The sequence below is a fragment of the Ammodytes marinus genome (assembly GCF_949987685.1).
Source record: "Ammodytes marinus genome assembly, chromosome: 18".
Classification (NCBI taxonomy): Eukaryota; Metazoa; Chordata; class Actinopteri; order Uranoscopiformes; family Ammodytidae; genus Ammodytes; species Ammodytes marinus.
Window position 1 is genome coordinate 17,580,658 of NC_137222.1, and position 11,154 is coordinate 17,591,811.

Sequence of the window (11,154 nt, forward strand, 5' to 3'; positions counted from 1 at the left end):
TTAGTTGTACGGTAACACTTAAAAATAAGGGTAAAGTCATTCACTTTTAGTTAATGCTGACTTAAGGCTTAATGAGCATTTACCAAAGCATTACCTAACTGTTAATGATGATTAGCAAATGCTTAGTTAACACAAACCAAGCATTTACTAAGCATTATGACAAAGCATTAACTAACTGCCTATAACTAAGCAACTGTGTTAACAGTTACTCAATGCCTAATAAGCATTGACAACGCATTAACTTACCCTTAGTAGCATCAACTTAGCATTAACTCACAATTCATTAATGTACCCTTATTGTAAAGTGTTACTTCTTTTTCTTTAACCTTTTAACTCTTTGTCTGGCCTCTCTCCTTCCCTTAGCATTCCCCTCCTGTCTCCCTCTCTCCTCCTCCTCCTCCCCACCTCACTCCTCCACCTCCCCTCTCTCCTCCCCAACTCTCTCCCGCACAATGTGCCCATTGTTACCACACTCCCGCCCCAGAAAGCAGAGAAACAGGACTTTGACAAACCCAGAATGCACACACACACACACACACTAGCAGACATAGGGGCTTTCATTCTCCTTAACATCATGGGGCATAAACACACCCTCACACTCGCACATACTCTCAAACAGTTGCTGCTGACCGGCGCTGCTCAGCACAAGGATTGGATTGAGAGGTGGTGTTGAGTCATGTGTGACTGCAGCCGTGACGGGGCTGATTCACCACTCAGTCAGTGAATGATACCCCCTCCAACCACTTCCATGTCAGCTACACAAAGCCCCAAACTGACACATGTTGGGTCATTACATGCCATGGCAAAGGGTCAACATAGAATAGAATAGAAGAATTTGAATAGAAACTGTGAAAATGAAGATAACCATTGGAATATGTTGAGAATGTTTTTAGAGAAAAGCCAAAAAGTCAAACTAAAGGGAGCAGGACTATAATAAAGAAAGTTGTGCACTGCAAATCATGCTATTTAAACCAAATTGCAGGGGATCTAAGAGGCACCATGTCTTCACTAAACCGAAGGAGGCTTTTTCTACTGTATGACCCTAACAAGATAATGTTTGATTCCCCAGGGAGACGGAGTTAACTTGCTAAATTACACACAGACAGGCTGAGTGGCTTCTGGTTTGTCCAAAGCCACCGAAAGCAATGGTTTATTTCTTAAATGACGGCCCACACAATCATAACTGACACATGCAGGGACACTTTAATTTTGCCCATAAATTCTTCCAGGGATCATACTGTAGCTTGGGAAATTCTAGTGACAACCGAAATCCTGTTCATGGGGTCATTATCTGCTGAGCATTGTATATAACTCACCCTTTCATTTAGCACATTTCCACCCCCTAATAAGCTTATTTGCTTTAAGGTCTTTCTGCTATGATCTGTTCCACATGTTTAAGTAAAGCAGGGCTTTTTCAGACTTAAACGTAAACATGAAATTAAATCCAAGAAAAAGCCTTCAAAAATGCAGTTCAGAGCAGCATAAGCGTAAGCCGTATGACGCGGACATATGGTATGCATGCCACTTTAAACCTAAATACTAACATCTTTACACAATGCACACTGTAGCTGCATGTAATAGGTACACACACATAGTGAGTGGAAACATGCTATATTATGCAGATATCCTATGAAAGAGGTATTGTTGAGGAGAGGTCATTGGGACTTCCCTTCACTTAATTCAGTGTAATTTCAGGGTGAAGGACAAGTGCGTTTGGAGCATTTTAGAAATGTATCAGGGGACTTGAAGGGATATGAAATCAATAAAGGATAGCAGCCAAGGACATGTGTGTCTGTATAGTGTTGAAAGCAAGGGACTTTATGAAAACTGACACCCTTGTTATACAACCCAAGTAAACAGTGCACACTCTTATGAAAAGAAAAGCTACGCCAACCACAGCAGGACACAAGACAAGAGTATGAACTTGACGTCCTGGGACTTCAATGCGTTTACAGTTGTATCTCGATTGTTTACATTTGAAGGGGTTTCATTTGTGATAATCAATGATAATGCAATGTTGTGAAGATAGAACGGCCTCTACCATGTGTGTCAAGTTTCTATGCGGTTTATCGTTGGGTGTGTTCATTCATCCTCTAATGAAATCACACTATTGGAGACAGATTGGGTAGATTACATCAACGTAGCCCAGATGCAGTATGGGATTGCGTCAGAGCGGTCTGCAGAGATCTCGAGGGGTTTGACTCAAAAGTGTTCACCAGATTCATCCCTGGATGCTCTGGACTGTTGCCTGTCAAAATCACTAATGCTGCGCACTAAATGAAAACAAATGCTTGCATGCATATGGCCATGACCGGCACTGAAATTACATTTTTGAAAAGGTCTGTTTACAATTATGCATAAGACTTAAATATTCCATGTAAGCAAATCTTACAACAATGACGGAGCAGAAAAATTGGTAAGTAAATATATGGGACAGCTCTTTTTTCAGCACAATACAATTTAAATAAAACAACGGTGACATGGTCAAGACACTGACTTTTAGCTTCAATGTTTCAGATCAACATTGGGTGACTTTTGGCTTTTCTTTTTTTAAGTCACGAAATTGCTTATTTTGGAACAATGAAGGGCAACATTTTTATACACGCAAGACAACCAAGGCCGAGTTTTTTTTATGGCCTGGCAGTGAAATGTCCTCGACTGGCCAAAGCCAGTCACCTGACCTCACTTCAACTGTACATGTTTCACTTCCTGAAGAGCAGACAGAGGGCCAACGAGGGCAAGCGGGCAAGATTTACTTCACTTCACAAAAGAAAGAGAAGAAAACCAAGGGAAGTGCAGAGTGGCTATACAGATCGTCAGAGCCCTCCGCCCTTTGCAGTTTTTCCTATGTCATAGAATTAATCTTTAAATGGATTTTACAATTAATATACTGTACATACTGTATGCGAAAACTTGTTTTTAGATAATTACTTTTTAAACAAATGTATCATGCTTTTATTCAGCACTTAGTAGAATCACCTTTGGCAGCAGTTACAGTCCTCTCTTACATAAGTCTGTAAAGGCTTTGTGCACTCGGTTCAGTGTCTCCCATTCTTTACTGGCAAATCCTTTCATGCTCAGTCAGTGTGGACGGACTGCCAGGTCTCTCCACAAATGTTCTATGGTTTTCAGGTCCAGGCTCAGGCAGCGCCATCCAAAGACATATCCTTAGAGGCACTCCTGGATGCCCACTTAAGGTTATTGTCGTGCTGAAAGGTGAACAGTCTGAGGTTGTATGCGCTCTGGAGCAGGTTCACTTCAAGGACCTCTGAGTATTTGGCTGTCTCACAAAGAAGGGAATACTCATGTGAATGAGAGATTTTATTTTTTAATTCTAAAGACATTGGCCAAAGAAGGATTTGTTTCGCTTTGTCATTTGGGTTTGCAAGTGTTCCCTTTCCAAAGCCACTGTACTGCATATACAAACAAGGACACAATTTAAAGCCCTTGCTTTAGGTCTACAGACAAAATCGAACGTATTGATTATTCATAACTTATTAGTTTGCTCAAGGGTCGACAGAGGTTTCACATGGCTACAACTGGAAGGAAAAAACATGCCCTGCCAAAAGGTGTGCTTGGGCTCATCAATTGTGTATTTAAAGGTGTTCCTATTGGGGAGAAATGTGGAGGGAGGGAATGGAAATGTACCCATTGATCTCAGCATTGTTGACTGACTGCTGCACCAGAGGATATTGTATCGGAATCTTCAGATCTAGAAAAAAAGCAGGTGTCTCCATTAACAGTCTAAAGTAATAGCTATATGACAAAGAGATACTCAGGTTGTCAGCAGTCAAGACTAATCCAACACATCTAAAAGGTGAGGTCACTTTGCATCCAGCACAACAGCAGCACAACACAAATGCCCACAATGCAACAGGAGGTTTGACAGTATTTATCCTTTCTCGGCAGCTTCAATTTCTATTTAATCCTGTTGGAATATGCTTACTTCAGGTTTAAGATTAAAGCAGGCATTTAAATAATTTCCTAAAGTTCATCTGTTAAGTTGTTTTCATCTGTATACATATGAACTCAACTTAATGTCAACTCATAACAAGTCATCATGTCCTTGGATGACACGGCGCTGCTTAAGTGGCTAAATAATTTCCTCCTTCTTGCAAATTGTTGGTTCCTCTTTCTATCTTTCCCACAACGTCGGACATCCTTGATTCAAACCCACATCCTCCTCTACACACAACACAACACAACTTAGACATGAGGGACGATGAGGTGCATTATCCGCGTGAGCATGAGACTCTGATGTTGCGTCATTGTGCTCTCGGTATTCAAAACATTGTGGTTTGCGATCGCTACACGTGGCTCGATCGATGTCTAGCTAGCTTGTGGTGTGACCAATCAGCTGATTACATTTGTTGCTTACTTTAACCAATATCCTTTTGTCCCTTTTTTCACAATTTGAGGAGTCCACTTCAGGACATACTTGGTAACAAAGTCTCTCACTGTTTGTAGGAAAGTGAATGCATGCTGTCAAGATACTATGCGTCGACTATATTTCAAAACAAGGACACTTCCATCAGCTGTCGGGGTGGATATCCGGTGTGCTCTGTATAGATGTGTTCAGCAGTATGAACAGTTAAAATATTTGAATACATTTTGCCTGTGTCTGCAGACTTAATGGTGCTTAACAGGTATTATGCCGAGACTTTAAAAACAGACAATAGCTGTAAGTGTAATGATACAAGCCTGAGGGCAAGTGGGTATGTGCATGCCTGCTTTTCTCTCTCTCTCTCTCTCTCTCTCTCTCTCTCTCTCTCTCTCTCTCTGTCTCTCTCTCTCTGTCTCTCTCTCTGTCCCTGTTTTCTGTCTTCCTCATCATCTTTTTGTTTTCCCAGTGTCAGTCTCCATTTCCCTGAGTAGTCTGGCTGTGTTTCATACATTGCAGGGCTGTGCGATGTGGTCGCTGCCGGGCATTCAAACATATCATGACTTTGGGCTCACCTTTTGGTACCAGCCAGCTTGCTAACTACAGTACTAGCTACTGTTCTTGAAGCTCATTCCTTAAGTATAAATGGAATGAATGGACTTGAGATTGGTCAATTATTTTTGATAGACATAATTCAGCACCACAGTTAGCCCATGACAGGGGATGTTGTAAGGCAAAACATTCGAGATACAACTACAATACATAATAAACAATCCCTTTGACATCTCAGCTGTTATATCTTCAAACTGAATTTGCCTCCCAACTTACTTAGCTTATCCCACATTATAGGATAAGGCACACGTACAATAGCAGTAGTGTCCGCAAACTGACAAGTAAGGCTTTCAATCATATCCACAGTGACCTTAACTGATCAAGTGTAGGCGCACAAGTGATTGGCCTTGACAAGTCCCATGTCAATGCAAACCAGACGCATGATCAGGACCAGAGCTGCGTGAGGGAAACTACATTGTGGTGTGTCATGCTACTAAGTTGTTGCTCAGAAGTTGATGAAGAAGAAGAAGTAGTGGTTTGACCACAGAATCACAATGAAACTGAAGAAGAATAGATGGGGCATGCTTAAAAAGATGGAGTCAGTGATTCTGGAGAACGCTTGTCAAAATTACACAGAAACATTATAGCTAGCAACAAACCAGTTTACAGAGCATAGGCTGTGTATCAACACTGAATTATAGTCTTTCAGCGCGCGCATACACAATACAGACAAGTAGCGTAACGCAGGAACCGTGAAGAGATATTGACTGATTTTGAACAATTGTGAATTTGGAAACAAGCATTTTTTGCAGAATCACTGACTCCAACCTTTAGTAGACGAAAAGGCAACGGCTGTGCTCCACAACCAAGCATGCATAACTGTAGCTGTACGCACAGTTTGTACACTTGCTTGAATCCTTTTACCCTCCCTTCACATGGCTTTGAAGGACATTTGATTGCTCGCACAATTGCACACAAAATGCGCCTCAATACCTGCGTGACTGTGGCAACAATCTGGACGTCGGAGAGTAAGAATGGGTGGAATGCAGGTCCACAGGCAAGGGGGAGGAGTAATGCCCCTTTCACTAACAGATGTCTCAAGGACCCGTTCTTTTGACGGAGGATGTCAGAGCTCACGCAGGGGAACATAAAACAGCCATCTTCATGGGAGGCGATAAGACTTTGTAGTGGGAGTTTTGTTTAATTTGAACAAGAGGGTCAGAGGTCTAGTCAAGAAGCAGCATATTATCCCTTCAGAAACAATGTTTCAACATCTCAAGTTGAGTAATAACCTTTGGATAAGTATGTTGTTGTAATGGTGTCAAAACTATCAATCAGAGCTTTTAGGACAAATAGCCTGCACTGCACATCCTCCCCCGGTTACTGAGGAAACCACCAAGCCTACAAGAACTATCCTGGTGCTGGTATGAATTATCCAGGGTGACATTATTATCTACGCATCGTCTTGAGAAAAAATAAAAGTTGCTAAATGTTTTTAAAAAGGGAGTTCAACCTTTGTCACTTAAAATCATTGTGTCTTGGTAGACAGCTTGCAAAATGCATTCATGAGGTGGCAACGTTCCTATTTCTTCATGTGTTCTTACTCTTTGCTTTCTCTTTGCTTTGGGTAAAATCCTGCATACTGTGCATGTATATTCATGTGTCACTATTAAGAACACTGTACAATATGGGATGGTTGCAGCTAATATTTGAAGGAATAATTACCCAACTATCATGTATTTTAGGGTGTCTCTGCTTGGAAAGGACGTTACTTTGCCATGGGTCAAATCTAATCTATCAGACACTTACAAAAGGTTTAATGACCCCACCACTGAACTTGGCTCTACAAACCAAAGGTCAGAACACCAAGTGGGATGCATCGCTATTTCAGAGGAATTTCATAATAATAAGTGATAATATGTCTTCCTGTCCAAAGTGGAAAAGGTTAACTGTCTTATTTAACAGGCCAAGGTTGAAAAGGCAGAAGGCCCTGTGCCTGAGCTAGACTATACCCCACCTCCAGCTATGGCTTCTGGATGTGTCTCAGCCTATAGTTTGAACCTGATATATACTGTACGATTCCACAGAGGTTGAAGGACCATGAAAGTTGGCCCTACAATTTTAAGAAATGCTCAAAAGATGCCACATTTAAACCAGAAAGAAATGTGTGTTGCATAGTATTAAGTCAACATTATCATTATTTTGAGAATGTGGCTTCCATCATTGAAACAGCTTGAAAAGAGCCACAGACCTAATCAAACTACAGAAGTGTAAATGCTTCTCACACTCCACGAGGGCATCAAAGACCCCCTGAGGTCTGTGGCAGTGGGTGGCAGGTAAACAGTGTTCTCACTGGAACAAACACACACAAGCACACACACAAGCACACACACACACACACACACACACACACACACACACACACACACACACACACACGCACACACACACATACAAACAAATACCATTTGAGCCCCAGGGCAGTATTAATGAGGTTACATCAAAGTGCCAAGGATAGCATGTAGGGAGCAGTATTTATATAGTATAGAAATGTAGGTTAAAAGGACAAGATCTTGGATTAGATCTTCAACATGTGGAGAGATAAGGATTGTTTGTTTGTTTTCAGAAACCAGAGACAATAGACAATCTCTTCACGGCAGCAGTAAAGGAAAAGCCTCAGTGAACGATGCAAAGAGATCTTCTAGGTTTTTCTTTTAATTCTAGCTATTCATAGTAATTAATCCCCTTTTCCCTCACAACTGCAGTCTCTGTCGCTGACAGTTGGGAACTTTAACTAAACTTAACCGCTGTGTCGCATTAATGCCCTGTGAGAAATCTTCCGGGGAACCTTTAGGTGCTCGGTAATCTGGTTTAGAGATGTGAGTTTAAGTTTTTTTTTAAAGAGATATTTTGGCCTGAAGGCTGGAACAAAAGCCATACACTTTTTAACAGAAAGTGTTGGCCTACTCATGGCACCATAGAGGGAAGATCAAGGGGTCGACAAAAGCCTTCAAATTCAACTTGTGATGACGACATACACAAAGCACATGTCTTAGCAATCAACCCATTTGACTTAAGCTCTTTTTTAGAAAATGACTTAACATTGTGTATTCTAACAGACAAACATGTTGGTCAAGTTAATGTTGAGTCTCCAGTAAATAATAAATGAACAATATTATCCTATGTGGACACAACAATAAGTTTCACAGCAGCCTGGTCACTAGTTATTGAGATAATCTGCTTAAGGCCAAAATGTTGGATGAAGGAGACAGCAGAGCTTATGTCTCCACTCTCTGAATGCACCACAATGCCTTATGATGCAAATGCAAATGGTTCCCTTACACCAGGAACACTGCAGCAAGAGTTAAGTCCTTTATAACGTTGAAATAGTGTCTATGCATTTGACTCTTTACAGTATACTTGACAAGTAAATGTAAGTGTATTTTTTTTTACTCTACACATTCCTGGGTTATTCATCTCCATCTTGGTTGCAGATAAAGATTGGTTAACGGTGCCTCTATCTTCCAGGAACTCATACTTATACAATCAAACAGAAACCTAAGAGATAAGTCGATGTCACGTCTTTAACAGAGTTCAGCGAGGAGTTAAGTTAGTCCATGGAATTGTTGTTGTATTTCAAGGCCCGAGTCCAGGGCGCAGCACGGGTGTATTGACTCCAGCCGGTAGACACATACTTTGGGGAGATGCCAATTACCACAAGAAGTGTTTGAGGACAATCAATCTGCTCCTGTATGGTCATCATGTTTTAGCAGTTACACCTAGAAACTTGCTGACACTGACAACAGCAGTATTTCCTATTGGATACGACTGCTGGCTTATGGATAACTTCTTTTACGACTCTTGAGGGGTTTACATTAAGGGGAGAATGAGAAAGAGAGGGAGAGAGATAGAGAGAGGGAGGGAGGGAGGGAGAGAGGGGGTTGAGTTTCAATGAAGACCAAATGAAAACCTCCCAAAACATTCTCTGACTGCAGATCAGCGTGGAAAATCGCCACATATGTCAAACTTATTTACTCCACCACTACCCGACGTCCGCTTGTGTTTTTTCCTGCTCACTCCATTCCACAAATATTCTTCCAAATCCCAGAGTTTTGATAAAAGAGCCCAGCCTCTGGCGCAACACAAGTCCCTCATTCCAGCCGCGCGTCCCCCGTTGTCTACCCCTACATGCGCACAGCCCGCAACGTCTCTCATATCGAAGTAACGGTGCGCACAGCGGAGTCAGGCATCTGCTAATGCCATAAAAGCCTTTATCTGAACTCAACGCTGTCCAGCCATGTCTACGTGGCAGGTTATCATAAGAGTATGTAAAGATACCCCCACATCGTGCATGCAAAATAATACGCCATTCAGTAAACGGGGACAAAAAGTTAACTTTTGTTATTTCTATTTATAAGGATTCATCCGGTAAAATAAGACACGGAATTAGTAAATAAACACATACTTACAGAGTCCTTTTGTCCAGAGAGCAGTTAGGTGGGTAGTTAAGCTTACTCCCTGACTGGTTCCTGGGTGTCCCACTCCAAGTTGGATTCGAGGGTACCTGAAATTTCTCCAACAGACAACTCCTACTAGTACAGACTTGCCTGCGCAACTTCTTGTGTCAAAGCCCCGGCGGTGTAATACAAGACTCCAAATCCAATAAACTGCCAGGTAACCCTTTCATTTTTTTGTCCGTGCACAAAAAGCAATACCTCGTCCAAAGTTTTCTCCCCCCAAGCGTGTCCTGCTTTTTTATGAAGTTGTTTTATTTATTTGCTTCCAGATGAAGTAGCCTGGATGCTCTCTGCTGCTGTTGCGTCTCCGTGCCTCTCTGCGCTGGCGCGGCGTCTACACCAAGCTCTCTCTCTCTCTCTCTCTCTCTCTCTCTCTCTCTCTCTCTCTCTCTCTCTCTCTCTCTCTCTCTCTCTCTCTCTCTCTCTCTCTCTCTCTCTCTCTCCCGTTCTCTGACCGATCGAGCGACCGCCACACACACTCTGCAGGAGAGGACCTTTTTGTCTGCACATGACGTCACTCACACACATGCACACACAGGGACATACCCACTGCAAAAAAAGAAGAATTCAAACCAAATGACCAATTTTAAATAAATAGCAACAGTGAAAGTTGTTGGACATCATCTTGATTTGTTCGTAGATACTGTTGTTCATTTCACATAGGCCTAGATATTTTAATAAATTAAACATCAAACGTCCCTGAGTAAGCTACATTGACAGGGGAACAAGTGCTTTAAATCGACACAATTGGCTTTTTTTTTTACCAACCATCTCATGAAAAAGGTAGCCTATATATTAGTATGTAAATGTGCTGTTCCCAAAGACATTTCTTTTAGTGTTGAGAGTTGCTCTTTTTCCCTTCAGTGCCTAATTGGAAACACATTGTTTCTGTAACCAGTTAAGAAGGAGACAGGAAGGGGGAGAGGGGTGGAGTGAAGCACAGACAAGAGAGAGAGAGAGAGAGAGAGAGAGAGAGAGAGAGAGAGAGAGAGAGCATGAGACTGACACCAAGGGACTGAAAGACATATTGTATTCCTTACCAATTAACCTTCCCCATTTGAAATATTTCCTCCTGTCTGCCAGGTGCTGGCGACCCAAGTGGAGTTTAAACCTTGTGGTATGAAGTTCTCAGCACATGAGAGATTATCTGGTATGGGACAGCCATGTCTTCCAACCTTACACCATCTGTGAACACTTACTGAGGTGTTTGTAGTAGAGCAAACTGCGCCACGGCTGTGGAATGAGACTAAGTGTTAAAGCCACAAAGCACTGTGAACAACACAACATCTCCCATTTGTTTCATTGGCTTGAATGTGCCATTTACAGAGTGTAATTTTGGACCGATTTCCAAGACAAGGCACAATAATGTTGCCTCCACATCCTCATAGCATTACCCATATTAATAATCGAAACATTAATCCAGCATGTCTTATCGCTGAAGAATTTCGTTCTCTAAACTGACAGGCATGCCAGGTGTCTTTTGGGAACCATCTGCCATGGGTGTTGGTGGCATTCCTAAACCTGGAAGTCATGTGTCCATCACTTTGGTGTGTCATGCAGGTCATGGAAAAAAAGAAGTTGTGCATTTAAGTTCATTTACGGAAATGGTCAGTTGCATCTTCCGGCAAAATGTGTGTCAGATCCTTTTAACAACTTAGAAATAACTTTGACAGTAATTATTCCAAAATTACACCTTTTTGATCT

At 41.8% G+C, this 11,154-nt stretch overlaps 1 protein-coding gene across 1 annotated transcript in view; it reads right to left on the reverse strand.

Annotated features, from left to right (window-relative positions):
- The window catches only part of lpar1 (lysophosphatidic acid receptor 1), a 39,623-nt gene extending 29,886 nt beyond the window's left edge, over nt 1-9,737 (reverse strand). The window contains exon 1 of the mRNA XM_080047071.1: nt 9,403-9,737. The gene's annotated coding sequence lies outside the window, so the exon portion shown is untranslated. The remainder of the gene's footprint in view (nt 1-9,402) is intronic.
- Between the last annotated feature and the right edge of the window lie 1,417 nt (nt 9,738-11,154).